The following is a 22991-nucleotide window of genomic DNA, read 5'->3' as shown; positions in this document are numbered from 1 at the left end:
AAAACTGACTAAAGCTGTTGGAATTCTTGAGGAATGTGCAACAAGAATGATTTGTTATTGTCCTGCGGTTTGAGCAGTTACAGGTGTAAAAAAAACTAGTTTAAAGGCAACTGTCCAGATTGCATGTTGCTGCGTCAGCTACCAAGCTGAATCTCTGTTCACCCCAATACTGTGCACTTCTGTTGTAAATCTGGTGTAAACCCCAGTGGGCACTAGGATAGCAGTTAGAATAACGCTGTACAGCAAGAGCAATCGAGGTCTGATTTCCAGTACTGTTTCCAAGGAGCTTGTATGTTCTCCATGAACATGGGTTTCCCCTGGGTCCTCCAGCTTCCTCCCACATTCCAAAGACGTAATGGGTTAGCATCAGTAAATCGTGGGCATGTTAGGTTAGTGCCAGAAGAATGGTGACTGTTGTGCGCTGGCATTCCTCAGACTCTGTTGGTCATTAATGTAAACAGCACATTTCACTGTATGTTTTAATGTAGAGGTGACAAATAAAGATTATCTTTATAATATCTTTTATCCCTGGCCATCTCTTGTACCTGGAACTAATGAGTCCTCAGCTAGATTACACAAAGACGCAGCTGCTAAATGTGAGGTAAGGACTCAAAAGTTGCAGTCTGGCCCTTACACTTAATGTGGGCCATTGATACATCCCTAGTCCAGTGTTTTCTCAAGTACAAGCTTAATGTTGGTCACCCAGCTCTTTTAATACACAAGTCATCAATCAGGATGGGAAGATGACAAGTCATCAGCTAAACTCAGGAGCCACTATCCAGCAACCCACCTACTCAAGGCAAGTCTAATCACAGGACAGTTTAAAATAACCAATTAACCTACTAACCAGTACACCTTTAGACTGTGGGAGGAAACCCATGCCCTCACAGGGAGCATGTACAAACTCCTTACAGGTGATGCTGGAATTGAATTTCCAACGATGTAATCACGTCACACTAACTGCTACGATACCGTGGTGCCGACAGGGTAGAGCATTCCATATACATGTGAAACAGCCCGAGGACTCATTTAAGTCTGTCAGCTCTCACCGGCACAGAATGCACTTTGCCTTGGAGGGTAGCTCATCAATTATGAAGTTGGGATAACTAATAATTTCACTTCTGTAGTAAGGGCAGCAAAAAGCTGGGTCCTCAGCCAGGAGATCACAAGGGATATTCAGGTATGCACCATAGCAGGACTTCATAACAGATTTCGATACAATGCTATGATGATCTATTAGTGCCAATTCCACTTATGCCCTCATTCTTAGGAGCACATCCTCAATGCCAGGCACCCGTCTACCTACTTGCATCACACTAACAAAATAGAGGCGGCATGGTAACATGGTGTTAAGCATAACTATTGCAGTGTGAGCGACCCGGGTTCAATTCCACCCATCTGTACGGTGTTTGCACATTCCACCCCATAATAGTACTTAATTGGCCATGACTAACTTGGATGTTGCGTGCTTGCTGGCCTAGAAAAGCCTATTACTGCACTATATGTAATGTAAAATAAAGACAATAAAGCTCGAGTATGTAATTACTAGTAATCTGTACATATGGCCAATTAATTTCAGTTCAGTGTAAAGTAACTTCTGTCTTTAAGATAGTTGGCACGAATTAAAAATCAGGCAGGAATGTTTGGGAAGAACTTTGGAATATTATATTTCTTTGAATAGAAAAATGGATTTCACTTTAATCTGATCAATTGGGAAGGACTTCAGTAGAAAAGATGACATATTTTGGTATTAAGTATAGAAATGTTTATATTATGGAAAGGAATTCATTGCAAACAACAATTAACTTGCATTCATTATGATATTTATGTTGCTGCTTCTGGATCCACCTGGAGTTTTATCCAAGAGTGGATCAACAAAATTCACGTTCTCAGAGAGATACCTCAGATGATGGTATGCATCACTTGTGCAGAAGCAGGTCCTGATGATAAATGAAGAGCGTTCTTTGTAGAACTGAGAGCCTACTTGCACAAGCTCAAGCTAACGAGGTCCAGCCCTGGGAATGAGCTGCAAGCAGCAGCTGCTCAAGTCACCCTTCCCACCACCCTTAAATACATATCAAGTGTACAGGCTCTTGGGTCTCATTCAGAATTATACTTTACAGACAAACCCACCCACAAAAGATGTATGCTACAAATTCAACATATCTTTCTCTGAAAAGAATAATTCTAAGCCAGTTTCACTACTGAAACCTTATACATTATCTTTCAGGATGTGGAAATTGCTGGCAAGACCAGCATTTATTATGAAAAGCTGATCGGCTTGCCAAGCAATTTAGAGGAGGCTTTAAAAATCAAGCACGTTCTAGTACATTTGTAGTCGCTTGTCAGATGATTAGGGTACTGAAAACAAAAATACATCTACTCCAGTGCAATGGCTGAGTAGTCACTATTCTTAATTAATACCAGAAGTTAAATGTTATATCTTCATATTCCATCTAGTCACTGGATCAGTGATTTAACCACTGCATCACCACCATATTCTACAATGCAGAGCTCCCTCAGTGCAAATCAATAATAAGAATTTTGCCTGTCTACAGTATGATATAAACACAATTTGATTTGGCTAGTAGCATTCATGCACCAAGTTAGAATGAGAATCACTGCAAATTCAGAGACAGATTGGAGCAAGACTGTACTTGGCTACGTCAACAGTAGCTTAAAGTCAACCCAGGAAGCAAAAAAATGCTAAGCTTAGTAATGCAAGTAACAGGAATTTATTGAACATTAAGAGCTTAAAAACTACTGAAATAGCAGAATCAGATTTAATATCCCTGGCATATGTCATGAAATCTGTTAACTTTACGGCAGCAGTACAATGAAATACATAATATAGAGAAAAAACTGAGTCACATTAAATCCATATGTCTATTAAATAGTTAAGTTAAAATTATAGTGCAAAACAACAGAAATCAATGTATGTAGCCCGGTTACACAACAAAACTATAAGTAACACTGAAGCTCCGTGTTGACTTAACATTCAAGTGTTTGAATTGTCTGTTCTCTATATCATGTCATACACTTGGTTTGAGAAGATCCATGCGGGACCTCAGGTTCCTGTTCAGAAACATCATCGGTGGAGTCTGGATAGTGGTTGCATGTACTGCATTATGATAAGCAAGGAGGAAGTTATCTATCTTGTGTTGTAGTGGTTGATTTTTGCTGTCCCTTGCCTTGAGGGCTTTCTTGAATGTCTGTACAAATCTTTCTGCCAAGCCATTTATGGATGGATGGCAAGGAGCCGATGTAAAGTGCTTGATTCCATTGTTCTTCATAAAACTTTGGAATTCTCCAGAGACAAACTGTTGTCCATTGTCTGTGTAGATTTGTTCTGGTATGCCATTCCTGGTGAACATGGCCCTCAGAATTGTAATGGTCTTTTCCGATGTGATTGTCTTCATTTTGATAACCTTTGGCCATTTGGAATGTGTATCAACAGCGATCAAAAAGATAGAGTCCATGCATGGTCCAGCAAAGTTGATGCACACTCACTGCCATGTTGATGAGGGCCACTCCCACAGATTGAGAGGGGCTTGTGGTGGTGTGTTCCGGATCTTTTGACATCCAGAACAGTTCTTGGTTACGTCCTCAATTTTTAAATCGATTCCCGGCCACCACACTCAGGCACAACCTTTCATTTTCACGGTACCCAGGTGTCCCTCGTGCAGTTCCTCCAGCACTCTGGTGCGTAACTTGGGAGGAATCACAACTCGTGAGCCACACATTGTGTTCCCTGACAACTGCTCCTTCCTTGCTGAGAAGGCTGGAAACAGTGGGTTACCCCGTGCTGGCCACCTCTTTACCGTGATGTAGGGTCATTGCGTATTTCCCTTTCAATGAGGCTGTTTGTTACTGGTAATTGTTCAACTATTGTTGTGTGAAAGATCTCTGCTGAATCCATTTGCGTAGTAACCTCGAAGTGGATGTGATAAACGTGACAAACTATCTGTGCTGCCGTGTTGTTTGGTCCCCTTGTTTTTGATGACATACCTGTGACCCCCTAAGAAAAGGGACCATTGCTGTAGCCTTTGCTGTCAGCACTGGAACACCTTTCCTTGGGTTGAAGATTAACACGAGAGGCTGATGGTCAGTCAACAGAGTAAACTTTTGGCCATGCAGGTAGTGACTTAATTTCTTGACTCCCCACACGAGGCTTAGGACCTGTCAATCTATGCGTAATTGCGTTCAGCTGAAGTTAGTGATCTTGAGGCAAAGGCTATTGGTCTTTCAGAACCATCTGTAAACTTGTGCGATAACACAGCTCCTATCCCATGGGGCGAGGCATCACAAGCCAGTCGGATAGGTAAGGAGCGGTCAAAGTGCGCTGTTACGTATTCAGGCAACAATAAATATATGTGAGTTAGGCAAGGGTTTTTATAACAAATAACACGTTTATTAAACACTGAAAACAAACCCCCCCCAAAAGTAAACAAACACTAACGTAACCGGAAATCAGCTGCTGTGCGGCAGCTTAACAGTTCTTAAAGCGATGTGCTCAAACAGTTCTTAAAGTGATGTTGCAAAAACAGTTCTTTAAAATGGTATTGCCAAAATTTCAAAATGCTCACAGTCCATTTAAAAGGAAAGACTTCTTAAGGCGATTTAAATTCTCTTCCACGTCGTTCCTCTTCAGTTTCCAAAGTCGAACTCTTCCCACGAAGAATTTACGAAACAAAACGGCTTAAAGGCACTGACCTTTCCTTTGTCACACTGTCCTCAATCTTCTGCAATCCCGCAGAGATTAACACGAGAACAGTCAATGAATTCCTTTCGAATAAGGATCAAATAAGGTTGAACCTGTTTCACCGTCGAAATTCGATTCTCCTCGATCTTTAACTCCCGAACTCCGATCTTCACTCTCCACTGATTCTTAAACTAGCAGTATTGTAAAGAAACTGCTGGCAATGACCTTTTAAACTTTAGGCATTAGATAAAACTTCATCTTTCAACTAAACTGCGTCATCACATTAATTCACGCAGTGGCATGAAGTCAACATGGCAAATCCAGCCACGAACTGCCCCACCTCACAGGGTGGGGTCTTCCTTTTATACCTGTAAAAATAACCTGTCACATGACCTCTACTGGCGGGAAAATGACATCACTCCACCATCACAAGACCATTACCTCAAGTCCAGTATAGCTTCAACCCCAGTCATGTGACAAGGGTACCACTGTCATGTGTCATGGGTACGTAACAGCGCGAGCATCCTATCTGAATTTAGGAGTCTTTTAGTTTCATGAAACGCTTTCTCACAGCTCTCAATCCACTTTCATTGTGTCCCTGCCTGTAATAATGCATTCAATGGGTGTAGGACTGTAGATAGGTTAGGCAAGAACTTGTTGAAGTAGTTCACTAGACCAAGATATGCTCTCAGCTGAGACACATTTTTATCTTGTCTTGAGACATGGGTAAGCCATCCTTTTTGATCACATGCCCACAGTCTGCAATTTCCTTTTTGAAAAACTCACATTTCTATTGATTAGCTCTGAGCCCATATTCTTGTAACCTGGTGAGCACTTGTTTCAGGTTAGAAAGAAGTTCGTCATCATCTTTGCCGGTGACAATAATGTCATCCAGGTAACACTGAGTCCCTGGAATCCCCTGCAGAACCTGGTCCATTGCCCTTTGCCAGATTGCAGGTGCTGATGCTATCCCAAACACCAACCTGTTGTACTGATAAAAGTCCTTTGTGTATTTATTGTCAGGTATTTCTTGGATGCTTCCTCGATTTCCATTTGAAGGTAAGCCTGGGTGAAATCAATTTTTGTGAAACGTTCCCCTCCTGACAGGGAAGCAAAAATGTCGTCAATACGAAGTAGAGGATGCCATACTCTGCGGAGAACTGGGTTAACAGTCACTTTAAAGTCACCACATACGCACACATCTTGCTTGGTTTTCCTGGTTTTGTGCTGGAGGTTTTCTTCATCACTGGAACAATAGGCGTGGCCCATTCACTCCAATCCACCTTTGACAGGACCCCAGTCTGCTCCAGATTTTTTCAGCTCAGCCTCTACTGTAGGACGGATTGCATATGGCACTAGCCTGGCTTCGAGAGATTTTGGACATGCATTTTCCTCAATCTATGCCTTCATGCCCCGAAGTGTTCCTATTCCTTTCATGAACACCTCATCAGAGTCAGCAAGTATTTGTGACAGTCTCTTACATGTAGCCTTGCCACCCTCCTTTGTTGACACAATTAGTGCCTTGACGCTGTTCCAATCCAACTGAATTTTCTTCAGCCATTCACGTCCGAGCAACGGTGGTCCTCTTTTTTTTTTTTAAACAGACAGAGGTTCAGTTGCTGTGTTTTACCTTCGTGGGTCAATGTCACTTTAATTTTGCCTTCGGGACACACTTTCTGCCCTGTGTAAGTCTTCAGCAGTAGTTTAGTTTGTTTCAGAGGTATGTGCGAAAACAGTCGTTTGTAGTCACGTACAGAGATCACTGTTAAAGCTGAGCCTGTGACCAACTCCATTTTCAGTCTCACACCTGCCACTTGTGGAGTGATCCATGTTACTCTTCGAACATCTGTCTCTTCCACGCTGTGAAGTGGCAGACAAGACAATTCACTTTCATCTGAGTCATTTTCATCAGAATTGCTTTCTTTTACTCTGTGCACATTGTTGTATTTTCCTTTCTGGGGTTTCTTGTTTCTCTGTATTTTGCCCTTTTCCTGTTTACTAGCTTTGCATACTCTGCCAGTGTGGCCGTTTGCCAGCTTCAGCATTCTTTATCTTTAAACCAACAACCATCAGGGTCATGTGACCTGTTCCCACAACGGTAACATTTCTTTCCTTCATTTCAGCAGTGACATTTTATTCATAGCATATTCCAGAGATTTTTGTTGTATCTGTGAAGCACATGTGCATCTGTTTCTATTGATATTGAGATGTTTAGTGCTTTCTCAAACTTAAGGTCTTTTTCACACAGGAGCTTCTTCAGTGTGGTTTCACAGTTCATGCCACACACTAACCTATCTCTCAATGCGTCCGATAGACCAGCTCCAAATTGACAATGTTCTGATAATTTGCGCAATTCAGCACAATATTCAGAAATGCTTTCATCTTTGCTCTGATTCCATTTATGGAATTTAAATCTTTCAGCAATGACCAGCGGTTTGGGATTTAAATGCTGTTGGACAGTGCCTACTATTTGCTTTAACATTTTGTCAGCTGGCTTTTCAGGGGTTAACAAGCTCCGTAACAGGCCAAATGTTTTTGCACCCATTATACTAAGACGTTGACTTTCTTTTCTTCATTATCATTGTTAGCATCACAATACAACTATTCTTTCAATACAAGTTGCCCAATCTTCGGCTACATCCACACTACACCGGATAAATCCGTAACCGAAGCTTTTTCTCTTCGTTTTTACCCTTCATCCACACTAAAACGGAGTTTTCATCCCCCGAAATCGGAGTTTTTCAGAAACGCTCTCCAAAGTGTGTATTTTTGAAAATGCCGGACTGGCCGGATCAGTGTGGACAGGGTAACCAGAGACTTCTGAAAACGCTGTCAGATGGCAGCGTGCTATTTCATTGTTTTCTTGAACGCAACCTAACAATTTCAGAACAGACGGCAACAAAACTGATGCAAGAGTTAGAAATGTACTCACACCAAATACTCTGACACATAACTTACTGAATAAATAAGTATACTGTACTCACTGTGCCCTGTTTTCTGTCCTTGTTGTTATGAACATGGTTTACCTATTTATGCAAGTACTTCTCTGACAATAGATGTGTTACAGCCTAATGTAACATTGTATGGAAATACAAGATAACACTGATGCAGACATGTTTTATACATTTAACAAGGTGCTTTATTAGTGCAACAGAGTTAGTCAGTTTTCAATGTTCGTCGTCAGCTGGGTCAATCCGTCCGTGGACTCTCTGTCGGCTGCCTCCGTACGCTCCAGTATTTGTGTGTGTTTTTTTTAAACTTTTAAGTTCTCCTAGTCTGTAACTACACCAACTCGCACTTTTACGGCGAGATTCGACACCAAACATGTGACTTGTTTTCAGTAGATGTGTCCTGCGCATGCGCAGGAAGAGGAGATTCGCCGAAATCTCCATTTCAATGTGGATAGAGATATTTTTAAAAACGCAGTGTGGACGCCTATCGTTTTTACGCGAAACCAGCGTTTTCAAAATTATCCGGTGTAGTGTGGACGTAGCCTTTAATGCCACTATCAAATGCTGTAATGGTTCCAATTAACACCATCCTTGTTGTGTTAATTTATCCTTGTTATGTGAATTTAGCCCTGGTCCCTTGTTAATTTAACCCTGGTCCCTTGTTTTCTCTTTGACTCACGTGCCCTTTCTTTTTGCTAGCGTCACAAGCGTACTCTGGCTAGACGCTTGTGTTGCTTCTTTTTAAAAAATCTCCTTTCTGAGGCAGGCAGACCCTCAACCTTGGGGATCAGCGTCAGCTGTGGTCTCGCCTGGACGCGCCGTGGCTCTGACTGTGTCTTTCGGTTCCCAACGTTCCCAACTCCAGCTGAACTCTCGCTTTTCAGACTCGCGGACTCACTCTGCCTCTTCTGAGTGCCATTATCAATTAAAATACAGCGTTCCGATACGATGCAGGTTCATTAACCTCGTCGCCAATTTCTTGTGTATGGGGCCGGGTTACACAACAAAACTAAATAAAAACACTAGAGACTGGAGCTAAGTTAACAGGGCTTTTTACTTACAGAACCCGAACTGAACACATATATACAGATCAATACGCACCTAATAGTGCATGCTCAATAACATGTTACTACGACATAAACTAGTCCCATATTATACAGTAGGCTATATGGTACAGTAGTGTTCATGGATTCAATGTCCATTTAGAAATCTGATGGCAGAGGGAAAGTTCTTCCTGAATTGTGCCTTCAGGCTTCTGTACCTCCTTCCCTGTCTACCATCTGTCTAGCTGCCTACCATCACCTTGTCCTTCCCAGCGGTAACAGTATGAAGAGGGCGTGTCCAGGGTGTTGGAGGTCCTTAATGATGGACACTGCCTTCCCAAGGCACCAATTCATGAAAATGTCTTTGGATACTATGGAGGCTGGTACCCACGATAGAGCAGACTAGTTTTACAAGTTTCTGTAACTTACTTCAACCTTGCTCAGTAGCCCCCCCCCCCCCCATTCCAAACGTGATGCAGCCAGTCAGAATGCTCTCCACACAAAGTGCAGGAATTAAAAAGATTCAACACTAGTTTTTACCCAGAGTATACCAGTGGTAAGATGATGCAATTTGAAATGCCCTTATCAAAGAATTAGAACAACGGCTGTTTTTCAATACTTTGAAATATCAAAACATGTTTATTTTTTGTTCATTGCTGCAACACAGCAATAGGAATCAGACCACAAATATCAAATAATGAGTAGCAAAAGACTTGATAAGCTGGAATTCTTCAGTTTCAAATTTAGATCTTGTGGACAATTTGGCATATAATCCACTTCATATAAGGAACAACAGTATCTGGCTCCACCTGTCAAAATGATGGCTGCTGTCAGGTAACAGCAACATAGAGGATTATGTTTCACATAGATAGAGTCATTTAACTCAACTTTTCACAAAGGAGGCCAAATGAGGTGTCCGTTTCACCTTAGATCATATATGTCAAACTCAAGGCCCGCAGGCCAAATCCGGCCCGCGGTGGAATTATCTTTGGCCCGCGAGATAATATCTAATTACTATTAAAGCTGGCCCCAGTAATCGAAGCGCCTATGGCGTATGATATGGCTAATGTTGAGTTTATTCAGGTACCAGGTTTTCAAGGTTTTTAGTGTTTATTCGGCAGTCTTCTTCATAAGAAACGGAATTTGTAAAGTGAAACACTTTGTAGTTATAGCAGAGACTGAGACACATGAGAGCAGGCTGAAAAAACGGAGGCAACGAAAGCTGCATTCGCACGCGTCCGACTGATCCGGCCCGCATGAAGCTGCATTTTGCTCAATCCGGCCCGTGACCTAAAATGAGTTTGACACCCCTGCCTTAGATGGTTGAGAAGTTAGGTATGGGCTCCCAAATCCGAAGGACTTTCTATAGGGGCACAATTGAGAGCATTCTGACTGGCTGCATCACTGCCTAGTTTGGGAACCGTACCTCCCTCAATTGCAAGATTCTGCAGAGAGTGGTGCGGACAGCCCAGCGTATCTGTAATTCTGAACTTCCCATGGTTCAGGACATTTACAAAGTGTGGAAAAAGGGCCCGAAGGATCACTGGGAACCTGAGTCAATCCAATCACAAACTATTCCAGCTGCAATCATCTGGGAAACGATACTGCAGCATAAAAGCCAGCACCAACAGGACATCAGACTGATAAACTCATGCTGATCTGAGTGTATTTCTGTTACACTGACTGTTCTATTTATTACAAATTAATATGATTGCACATTTAGACGGAGACATAAAGATTTTTTACTCATGTATGCGAAGGATGTAAGAAATAAAGTCAAATCAATTCAACAAGAGAAGCTGCATTTATCTTGGCCTTTGGTGATCTGACCAGGTCTAATCCAAGAACTTGCCACGGAGACAAGGTGGTTTTTCTTCAACAAGTTACTGTAAAGTTCATTCTACAGGAACATGCAAATAAAGATAAATTTTACCTATGGAGTTCAACACAGAATACCAATAAAGAGACACAGAGCTTACAATGCCAACTTAGTTACAACAATCCATTTTTCTACGGAAGTCAATTAAACTGCACCAATCTTGCTAATATGTAAAAGACAGGGCAATGGAAAACACTGGTAAATTGTTGAATTGTTTATCAACAATTAGACAAGAATAGACTGAAACATCTCTTAAAAACAACCAGTGAACTATAAGCAGATAATAACTGGATTACTTTTAGTTCAATTTAGCAATTAGCAAACAAAGACATGGGAATGAGTGCCAACATCACCGATAATTCATTTCCTAAAGTTATTCAGAAACCCATGGAACAAATATTGGAAACCTCTGAATGGGGTGATGGGATTAGGCAAGATTTTAAAAGCATACACACTATAACAAAATATTGTATGCATGACAGCTCAGAAAGCAGCACACAAAAGCTTCAAAATAAAAGGTATACAAAAAGGAAACAAATTAAAAGCAATAAGCTACAAATATTGAGTAATAGTTGATACCCTTTTGCATTGGGCCACACACTAATCTTGCTCAGTACTGAGGGTGCATTCTCAAGAATTAGGACTTAAGTATTATTGACAACTTGGCTATGCTGGGAACCTGGTTAAAGGCTCAGTCCTCTACTGACACTCCTGCATGTTTGAAGTCATTTGTTGCTGCATGGTTGGCTGTGGATGAAACACAGAGGCTGCCTAAGGGAGCTGGTGTTAGTTGTATTACTGAAAGATACAAAAAAAAAACCCAATTTAAAATCAATTCTCATAAATTAAACTACAGCTCAACTTAAACAATAGGCAAAGGAGTAAGGCCCCAAACTGATTCCAGTATTCGAGGCCCAACTGTGACCCCACTACTTTATTGGCTACACCACCATATCTACTTTTTGTAAAAATATAGACTAGCCAAAAATATAGACTTGCAGGTTGGCATTTGCCAGGCACTTAAACATTTTAAAAGTAGACTGTTAATCTATTTTGCACCATCATGTAGAACACCAATTTGTTATAGCACTTTTGATTCTGAATTTTAAATACTTGCTCCAGCATTCCGTATATCCCTCACTCAGGCTATTCACTGCTATCTTACTCTCTGCAAACAATCCCACAGGAACAAAGCAGTAAATGCATTAACACAGCTCAGTGTAGAGTAAACCAATGCTGAAACAGGCTGGATCTGGGTAATCTGTCAACAACTGGAACTGCTGTTGGCATCCAGCGAAGGCACACTCAGCAACTTGGCTATGATGCATCCCAGCATCGAGCAGCTGCACTACTTGCCCGAGTCCACCCAACAACTCCCTTAAGCAGTTTATGCATTGTTTTGATGATTCGCTCCACACCCAGAGAAAATCCTGCAAAGATCTGTTTAACAGAGGGACAAATTCTCAATGGATTAAAAATGAACCCTTAAAATGACAATTTCATTGGCATCCCCCTTTACTTGAAATACATCTTTAGCAGAGCATACCTGTCTGATACTTAAACATCTGCATTTTTTTTTTTTTAATTTAACAACTTTGGTTTTCTCTTTGAACTCTTGAGTTTTATGTAGTCAGCTCCTTCTGGTTCTCTGAAAAATTAAAGCACCCATCAGTCACGAGTACAAACGGGCTCTGTATCTTAACAAGCTCTTTATTGAACACCTCCCTTGATCTGATTTGCACATTACCAGATTAGTGACAAGTGTGTAGTTAAATTATAATGAACTTCTCATGTATATAATGAAAACAGATATTTCTTTAAACCAGCTTGTAAAACACATAACACATGATAACTTATGAAGGTAAGGATAAAATCTACAGTTGAATCAAACATAAATATTTCATTAATATTAAATATCATAAGGTTTCCGACAAATCAACCAGTAACACTTCAAATACACTGCAGCTGGGAGTTGAGAAGTGTAATGGTGAGGGGAGAAAACTGCTTCTCATCCTGACTGTTCTTGCCTCTATGCATCGTAGTCTCCTGTCTGATGGTAGAAAGTCAGAGGATGCTGAATGGATGGGTGGGACCCTTAATAATGTCAAGGGCCCTGTATATACAGCGCTCCTGATAAAAGTCCCCAATGGATGGTAGGGAGACCCCTCTGATCCTCTCAGTTGTTCTCACAGTCCTTTGTAGGGACTTCAGGTCCAATGATCAATTGCTCCTTTTCCAGATGGAGATTCAACTTGTCAGGATGCTCTCAATGGTGCTCCTGTAGTTAAGATGGGGGTGGGGAGCCTTGCTTAAGAAGTGGAAGCACTACTGTGTTTCTTGTACATCTGTCTGCACGTCACAAAATTAAACTCAATCATCGATGAACAATGAAACACCACTGTTAAAGCATCCATACATCCGGTATGCAAACAGATATTTATGCAAATAGATACTGCCACTGCAGGTCTTGCCTGAGATGACTGGATTCCTACCAGCCCGAAATACACTGAACTGGGATGGATTCATGAATCCATGATTCTGTAGGAATGAGTGCGCAGATGTGTTTCTCACTGGTTCAGCCTCAGGTAGTCCAGCTTATTTTCAAATGAGCAAGCTTTTGCCAGTAAGTCAGGCGACGTGGAATCCACGTCGTTCCTGGATTCCAACACGTTTTCCCCTTGTTTCCTTGCACACCTCCTCCTACAGTGTTGCTCATGGAGGCCTGAAACAGACAGTGACGTACGCAATAAGCCCAAGCTGCGGAGCTCCTCTGTAGGCTAACAGTTCACTTGCAAGGTGGAATTGCTGCGCACAGTACATTTAAGAGACAGCAGTTTTTTTTTCTGATCATAACACATACAGAACATGGACGAACAATTACACCCAGAGATAAAGTGGTTGCAGCATCTGAACGCACCATCATCTTGAAGGTTGTCCAGTTATTGTCAATAATTGTTGCAAAACAGAATTCACTATGTACAGAATCAGTTCATAGACTTAAGATGAATCAACAGAAAAAACACATTAAGGGAAAAAGCATATACAAAGCTAAAAAAAACTTTCTTCAATCCATCCCACTGCATGGAAGACCAACTATACTTAGGATCTAAACTACATTCAAGGGCCACTTCATTAGGTACAGGAGTGAAACCCACTGTGGCCTTTTGCTGCTGTAGCCCATCTACTTCAAACTTCAACACGTTGTGCATTCAGAGATGCTCTCCTGCACACCACTGCCGCACTGTGTGGTTATAAGAGTTAGTGTTGTCTTCCTGTCAGCTGGAACCACTATGGCCATTCTCCTCAGACCCCTCGTAAATAAGGCGTTTTCGCCCACAGAACTGCCACTCACTGGATGATTTTTGTTTTTCATACTTTTCTGTGCAAACTCTAGCAAGTGTGTGAAAATCCCAGATCAGCAGTTTCTACATACTCAAACCACTCCATTTGGCACCAACAATCATTCAAAGGTTCAAAGTACATTTATTATCAAAGTATGTATAAAGTATAGAACCTCGAGATTTGTCATCGTGCGGACAGCCATGAAACACCAAGAAACTTGTTAAAAAACATCGGATACCCAACTGAGGAATTATATGCCGAACTAAAAGGGCTAAAACCTAACTGTTTTATTGGCAGCTTGAAAAGTCGTGTTGCGAGAATAATGTATGAATAAAGTAGTATTTATTGTATGAGAAGCTGCTGTGCACCCTTATCAAAGTATGTATGTGATAATGGATGTATAACAGCAGCCCCAAGACAGTACTCAGGGGCTCATCTGATCTACAGATTTTCCCAAGCTCTGAGTGGGACTCTGTAGTTCAACTGAGTGACACAAACTAGCTAATAAACAGTATGAAATTTTAAGTAAACTGTGTTTGTCAGAAAGTGTCACTGTTCAGTCTTTCAAAGCACAGAGGCCATCTGAAGGGAAAAAGTTCATTTAAATTTTAGTACATTTCAGTGGGTGACTAGAGCAATTTTCTGTATTTTAATATTTGTTTTCCTTCTTTGTGAGGAAAGGTTGATTTTTGATTTTGTCCAATTCTGAACAAATAGAAGGACATTACATTATATTTTTTAAAATCTAGTGTTAATTTGTCAGAAAACAAAATTTGCTTTTAAAAGGCAAACACGAGGAAATCTGCAGATGCTGGAAATTCAAACAACAACACACAAAATGCTGGTAGAACACAGCAGGCTAGGCAGCATCTATAGGGAGAGGCGATGTCGACGTTTCGGGCCGAGACCCTTCGTCAGGACTAACCGAAAGGAAAGATAGTAAGAGATTTGAAAGTAGAGGGGGGAGGGGGAAATGCGAAAAGATAGGAGTAGACCGGAGGGGGTGGGATGAAGCTAAGAGCTGGAAAGGTGATTGGCGAAAGTGATACAGAGCTGGAGAAGGGAAAGGATCATGGGACAGGAGGCCTCAGGAGAAAGAAAGGAGGTGGGGGGGGGGGGGGAGCACCAGAGGGAGATGGAGAACAGGCAAACAACTAAATATGTCAGGGATGGGGTAAGAAGGGGAGGAGGGGCATTAACGGAAGTTAGAGAAGTCGATGTTCATGCCATCAGGTTGGAGGCTACCTAGCCAGTATATAAGGTGTTGTTCCTCCAACCTGAGTTTGGATTCATTTTGACAATAGAGGAGGCCATGGATAGACATATCAGGATGGGAATGGGACGTGGAATTAAAATGTGTGGCCACTGGGAGATCCTGCTTTTTCTGGCAGACCAAGCGTAGGTGTTCCACTAAACGGTCTCCCAGTCTGCGTCGGGTCTCACCAATATATAAAAGGCCACACTGGGAGCACCGGACGCAGTATACCACACCAGCCAACTCACAGGTGAAGTGTCGCCTCACCTGGAAGGACTGTCTGGGGCTCTGAATGGTGGTGAGGGAGGAAGTGTAAGGGCAGGTGTAGCACTTGTTCCGTTTACAAGGATAAGTGCCAGGAGGGAGATCGGTGGGAAGGGATGGGGGAGATGAGTGGACAAGGTAGTTGCGTAGGGAGCGATCCCTGCGAAAAGCAGAAAGAGTGGGGGAGGTAAAAATGTGTTAGGTAGTGGGATCCCGTTGGAGGTGGCGGAGGTTACGGAGAATTATATGTTGGCCCTGGAGGCTGGTGGGGTGGTAGGTGAGCACAAGGGGAACCCTATCCCAAGTGGGGTGGCGGGTGGATGGGGTGAGGACAGATGTGCGGGAAATGGGAGAGATGCGTTTGAGAGCAGAGTTGATGGTGGATGAAGGGAAGCCCCTTTGCTTAAAAAAGGAAGACATCTCCTCTGTCCTGGAAAGAAAAGCCTCATCCTGAGAGCAGATGCGGCGGAGACGGAGGAATTGTGAGAAGGGGATAGCATTTTTGCAAGAGACAGGGTGGGAAGAGGAATAGTCCAGGGAGCTGTGAGAGTCTGTAGGTTTATAGTAGATATCAGTAGATAGGCCGTCTCCAGAGATGGAGACAGAAAGATCAAGAAAGAGGTGTCAGAAATGGACCAGGTAAATTTGAGGACAGGGTGAAAGTTGGAGGCAAAGTTAATGAAGTTGACGAGCTCAGCACGCGTGCAGGAGGCAGCGCCAATGCAGTCGTCGATGTAGCAAAGGAAAAGAGGGGGATGGATACCGGTATAGACTTGGAACATGGACTGTTCCACAAAGCCAACAAAAAGGCAGGCATAACTGGGACCCATACGGGTACCCATGGCTACACCCTTGGTTTGGAGGAAGTGGGAGGAGCCAAAGGAGAAATTATTGAGAGTAAGAACTAATTCTGCTAGACGGAGGAGAGTGGTGGTAGAGGGGATTTGGTTAGGTCTGGAATCCAAAAAAAACCGAAGAGCTTCGAGACCATCTCGGTGGGGGATGGAGGCATATAGGGACTGGACGTCCATGGTGAAAATAAGACGGAGGGGGCCAGGGAACTTAAAATCATTGAAAAAATTCAAAGCATGAGAAGTGTCACGAACATAGGTGGGAAGAGATTGAACAAGGGGGGATAAGACAGTGTCAAGGTATGCAGAAATGAGTTCAGTGGGGCAGGAGCAAGCTGAGATAATGGGTCTACCTGGACAGGCAGGTTTGTGGATCTTGGGTAGGAGGTAGAAACGGGAAGCGCGGGGTGTGGGAACTACAAGGTTGGTGGCAGTGGATGGGAGATCCCCAGAGCTAATAAGGTTGGTGATGGTATTGGAGACAATGGCCTGGTGCTCCTTAGTGGGATCATGATCAAGGGGTTAGGGTTACACCTGCCCTTACACTTCCTCCCTCACCACCATTCAGAGCCCCAGACAGTCTTTCCAGGTGAGGCGACACTTCACCTGTGAGTCGGCTGGTGTGGTATACTGCGTCCGGTGCTCCCGGTGTGGCCTTTTATATATTGGCGAGACCCGACGCAGACTGGGAGACCGTTTCGTGGAACACCTACGCTTGGTCCACCAGAAAAAGCAGGATCTCCCAGTGGCCACACATTTTAATTCCATGTCCCATTCCCATTCTGATATGTCTATCCATGGCCTCCTCTATTGTCAAAATGAATCCAAACTCAGGGTGGAGGAACAACACCTTATATACCGGCTGGGTAGCCTCCAACCTGATGGCATGAACATCGACTTCTCTAACTTCCGTTAATGCCCCTCCTCCCCTTCTTACCTCATCCCTGACATATTTAGTTGTTTGTTTTTTTTCTCTCTCTGTCCATCACCCTGCCTGTTCTCCATCTCCCTCTGGTGCTCCCCCCTCCCCCGTTCTTTCTCCCGAGGCCTCCTGTCCCATGATCCTTTCCCTTCTCCAGCTCTGTATCACTTTCGCCAATCACCTTTCCAGCTCTTAGCTTCATCCCACCCCCTCCGGTCTACTCCTATCTTTTCGCATTTCCCCCTCCCCCCTTTACTTTCAAATCTCTTACTATCTTTCCTTTCGGTTAGTCCTGACGAAGGGTCTCGGCCCGAAACGTCGACATCGCCTCTCCCTATAGATGCTGCCTAGCCTGCTGTGTTCTACCAGCATTTTGTGTGTTGTTGATTGTTTTTAAAAGATTTTGTTATCAAGTGTGGCACCAATGTAGTTCAGATCTTAATAGACCAGAAAGTACCAGATTCAGCCCTTGACCTGTGCTAATTAACCCCCATTGTTAATACACTATGCTGACTCAGATGCTCAAATTCCTGGGCTTTGTCAATTTCTGCCGCACTTGGATTCCCGACGTTACCCTGCTCACCAGATCCCTCACCCCTTATTCCTTGCCCAAATGAGAGACTTCCTTTCAACTCTCAGAGCAGGCCCAACAGGATTTTGCTTCCCTCAAGCCCTGATATCACACCCCCTCCTTGGGCCAGTCTCCAGGATTGCTGCTTTGCATTCTATGTGACAATCAAGGACAGCTGTGCCACTGCTGTCCTTTCCCAGAGCCATGGGGACTGACAACAACCTATCAAGTCTAACAACCAAGAAACTCAATCCGGTAACTTCCTGCTTACCTCCCTGTACTCAAATTCTCCCTGCAGTATACCATATGGTTCTGGTCACAAGTAACATTACCTTGCACCAGCCAGTGGACATACTCACCTCTCATGACATAGTTGCTCTGATGAACATCCACTAAACTCAAGGCCTTAACATAGGTCTGCCACACTAGATACGAGGTCCTTCTCCTACAGAACCCCTTTCTCCATTTTCTCCCTATTCTACTGTGAACCCAGCCATCTTTTTAGAATGCCCACCCAAGTGTCTAGATTCACCACCTCATGATTGCGCAACAATTAATCACAAATTGACAGGTCCGACCTGACATGACTGATGTCTCCGTTGCTAACCCACACCTAGTCTATGTAGATGGAAGCTCCTTTAGACAACCAAGGCCAGCACCGTGCAGGCTATGCTGTTGTTTCCCACATACAAACCGTGGAGTCCACTTCTTTTCTTTCTCCTCACTTGGCACAGCAAGCTGAACTCCTTGCACTCACTAGAGCATGCACCCTAGCCAATGGGAAATCAGCCAAAAATTTTTTACAAACTCTAGATATGCCTCTGGAGTCGCTCATAACTTCAGGCAACTTTGTTATGTTACCTCCTCTGGTATGCCCATCACGAATAAAATTACATCGACAACCTTTTGTCCGCCATCTGTCTTCCTTCACAATTGGCCACTCTGCACACACTAAAGGTACTACTGAGATTGACCACTGAAACAACTGAACTGACTCAGCTGCAAAACAACCTGCCCTTCCTGTTGCACTGATTGTTCCCCAAGTGACGAATCACCGGGGAAAAACTGAATCCCCCATTTCAGAATCAGAGGATATGCCTGGAATTGAGGATGTGCGTGTTTTACAGCTCAACACCTCTGAAAAAGAGAAAGCCACCTGGGAATCGGCTGGATGTTTTTACTTACCGACCAAGGACTTCTGGCTTACTCTTGCCCGTCAGGTCTGCGTACCTGAAACTACTGGGCTCTATGGTAGATTTTGTATATACCAATACTCACTTTGGCAAGGAGGAAATGGTAAGGCAATGTTTGGAATCATGGCAGAGCTCGGACCTGGAGTAAGTAGCAGAGAATGTTGCTAGACGATGTCTGATATGCCAAGAACGTAATCCAGGAAAAGACATCCCATGTCCAAAGGGATATACCCATTGCCAAGATACCCTTTCTGCTAAACTACAACTTGATTTTATCGAATTACCATGTGTGCACTGTTACAAATATCGTCTTGTAATTCTTGATGTTTTCAGTAGATGGACTGAAGTACATCCTACCACAGATAACAAAGCCAATACCGTGGTGCATATTTTGTTGAAAGTAATCATTCCCAGATTCCGGATACCAGAGCAAGTTGTATCTGACAATAGCCCTCATTTTGTGGGCGAGATTGATACCCAACTATGCCAGGCTCTAGAATACACATTCCTTTGCCCCCAAAGACCTGACTGAAAGGGCTAACGGGATGCTGAAAAGCAAACTGGCTAAACTAAGACAAGAAACCAGTCAAGTGCTACCGATAGTCTGTTCCAGATGAGAACTCAAATCAGAACACGAACTGTTAAATAGTATATGGCAGACTGTTAAGAACCCCCTGGAAGGCTGCCTTGCTGACCCCAAAATTACTTGCGATGGACCTGAATCAAATATCGAATGAAATTATAGAGTACATCCTGACACTAACCAAATCTCTCCAGGTCGTGCACTCACAGGTGAAGGAAGCCCACCGGGAAGGAGAGGAGCTGGGAAGTGAACGTCGAGTTCGCCCAGGAGAGTTTACTCTAATAAAGAACTATCTTAGAAAGAAGCTTGAGCCTTGCTGGAAAGGACCCTACCAAGTGTTACTGACCACGTCAAACGGGTGCATTCATGACTAAGCTATTACTGTCTATACTTGCAATCTTAAGCACTTGTATTGTAATAACCAAGCCAAACACCTTCCTGTCACTTTGCTACAGTTATGCTGGGAAAACTAACTCATCTGCCTGCTGGGCGTATGCAGTGATTCCTCCCCATGGGAAGATAGGGGTTCCCCAATAGCCATTCCGCTGAACAGCAGAGAACAACGGTCAGTCTGGGCCTTTTCTAATGACACTCAGACTAGTGAGGCCCAAAATTGCACCAGTGATATGATGGAGACTGTGGGTGCCACTGCTTCGATGGCTGGTACATTCATTCCCCCCACCCCACCCCCCGGAAAAAGCCATCCAATGGAGAGGTCAGACATTGTAGCCCTCCACTGTCGGATCTGACCAACCAGCAAATACTATCTGCTACTATAATTTCAAAGATAAGGGGACTTATTTTCTGGGCAATAGCACCTTGCCCCATGAACAGAACTCAATGGGTTTGTGGGGAAAGGGCCTACTTGTGGCTCTCAGGAGACACAGCTAGCCAATGGGACACCCAACAAGAGAGCAGAAATTCAATGGGATGCTGTTTCCTGGCTTACCTTGTACGCCACATGCGAATGCTGAAAACCCTGGACCAGCACCCTTCCCTCCTACGGTAAAACCGAGGAACCTCACAACCAGAGCACTTCTGGATGTCGGCTTTCCCCTTCTACAATTCAAGGGAAATCATCAACCTGGCCACAATTTTGGAGATGGCCAATAGTACCGCTAAGGCCATGGATCGCGTCCAGCATCACAGTTGAAATGATGGCACTACGGCAGACTGTTTTACAGAACCAAATGACCCTCAGTTTTGTTCTGGCTGAAAAAGGTGGTGCATGTGCCTTTATAGGACAAGAGTGCTGCACCTACATCCCAGATGAATCAGAGAACATTACCCATTTCCATTCAAATTCAAAAGGAGGTAAATAAAATCTGGAAAATCAGGGCCGACCTACGTGGCTTTAGCTCAAAAGGGGATTGTGGCCCTTCAGTGATATCTTTTTAGGAGGGAGCGGTAAACTGCTACATTATGCTATCATCGCAGGTGTACTCATTGCACTTCTCCGATGTTTCCGGCCCTTTGTCAGTCAATGCTTTTGTGCTACATCCACAGGGATATTTATACAGAATCTCCCTAGAAGGAAGGGGACCTCAGAGAGACTGAGATGCAAATGATGAGGATGGAGACTACAATGACACGGAAAGGCCTTTGGCCTATCCCAAGGGTTACTATCCACCCTTCTTACAAATATGAAAATTGAGATGTTCAACTCTGACATTGATAATCCTAGTTGTCATGGAATGACAAAAGGAGGGAATGAGGAATTATATGCAGAATTAGAAGGGCTTAAACCTAACTGACTTATTGGCAGCTTGACAAGTCATGCTGTGAGAATAATGTATGAACAAAGTAGTATTTGTTGCATGAGAAAGCTGCTATGTACCCTTATCAAAGTATGCATGTGATAACAGATGTAAAACAGACAGATTTGCAGATTTTCCCAAGCTCTGTGAGCAGGGCTCTGTATTTGAGCAGAGCGATGCAAGCTTAATATCAATAGTATGAAATTTTAAGTAAACTGTGTTTGACCATTATTCCCTCAGTCTGAACCTAAAGTTCTCTGGTAGAGAGGCAGTTCGACACAACATGCAGGACCACAAATGATGCAAAGAGCAAAAAGTGAGCAATTAAACATCCTAGGAGTGACAGCTGAGTCAGTCCAGTTTAGCACTGAGTTAATAACTGCAGGTCACAGCCACTAAAACCACCTTTCTTCCCCACTCTGAAGTTTGCTCTGAACAACTGACTCTCTTGACCATGTCGGCATGCTCATATGCATTGAGTTGCTGCCATATAGTTGGCTGATTAGATATTTGCACTAACAAGGTGTAGATGTGTACCTGATAAAGTTACCACAGTATATATTTATACTGTAGTTCAAATATTACATAAAAACCTATTATGAGTATTTTAAAAATGTTAAGTGTGAATTACATAATGCCAAATTTAATATAGCCAATTCTTTTGTTGGATCAGTACATGGTTGCAGGGAAGAATTAAAATACTACTTTTCAATTACAAGGAGCGTGCACAAGTAAAATGATCTGCAAGCACAGCTAAATTTAAATATAGCTTCAAATAGCTGCAGATTTGCTGCTTAGACTACGCAAGATGACCATGGTAGAGGTAGAGTATTGCAGTCAGCTTCGCATCATTGGATGCCAAGGAGGATGGATATGGAATGTCAGTTTTCTTCTTCATGCTCAAGTGGAGAGGGAACGTCTGGGCTGAGCTACAAGCAATCCACCCAATTTTCAGGTCTTCGAATCTTCTCAACTCATTAGGATGAGGGGAAAGATAAAAGACAATCATTGATAAATTCAATAACTATTTTAGGGAAAATTAGAGAGTGCATAGCTTGTTACATGTAATCCCATGGAAAGGTTATGGCAAATCAGCAATATTGATTTTAGTTAGATAAGCATGCAGTACTTAGGAATATGAATTACACAGAATGGGCAAGGAAATGCAAGAATTTTTAAATTATTCTTAATTTGTAGCAATGTACACAGTGACAATATTTTCAAAGTTGGAGGAAATGAGAAGGAACTTTAGAGGGAAGATTCAGCCCAAAGTCCAACAGAAAAAAAAAACTAAGGATCCAGTTTGCACAAGACAATCTGGATTTCAAACTGTTAATGCCACTCACTCAAGAGTCAACCGAGACCTAACCTTCACTACTCCAACTCTGGACACAGACTCATTAATAGTCAATTACTTTCATTGACACATAACCCCCAGTCTGTAGTTCAAGCTACTGACTTGTCACATGTAACAGTACTTTGCATTAAATGTGAAGACCAAACACCTTTTGGCACCAAATTACAATACTATATACAGCATCATTTAGATACACTTGTGGAACATTCTCTTCCTAAACAAAATAAATGCATTTGTCAAAGGTGGAAAGTCAGAACAAGCAGAAGGAGCAGGGTACAATTCAAAATTTGCAAGCAGAACTTGCATGTAGTAATTTTATTT

General features: G+C 42.9%; 1 protein-coding gene across 5 annotated transcripts in view; it reads right to left on the bottom strand.

Moving 5' to 3' along the window:
• The window catches only part of ggps1 (geranylgeranyl diphosphate synthase 1), a 98597-nt gene that overhangs the window by 72399 nt on the left and 3207 nt on the right, over window positions 1-22991 (bottom strand). Inside the window, exon 2 of one of the 5 annotated variants that reach the window (XM_073056643.1) lies at window positions 12122-12223. The exons of the other annotated variants lie outside the window; for them this stretch is intronic. The gene's annotated coding sequence lies outside the window, so the exon portion shown is untranslated. The remainder of the gene's footprint in view (window positions 1-12121; window positions 12224-22991) is intronic. 5 annotated transcript variants of the gene reach the window in all.

This window comes from Hemitrygon akajei, chromosome 9 (assembly GCF_048418815.1).
Source record: "Hemitrygon akajei chromosome 9, sHemAka1.3, whole genome shotgun sequence".
Lineage (NCBI taxonomy): Eukaryota > Metazoa > Chordata > Chondrichthyes > Myliobatiformes > Dasyatidae > Hemitrygon > Hemitrygon akajei.
The sequence above is the reverse complement of the archived record's forward strand: the minus strand, read 5'-3'. Positions and strand labels throughout refer to the sequence as shown.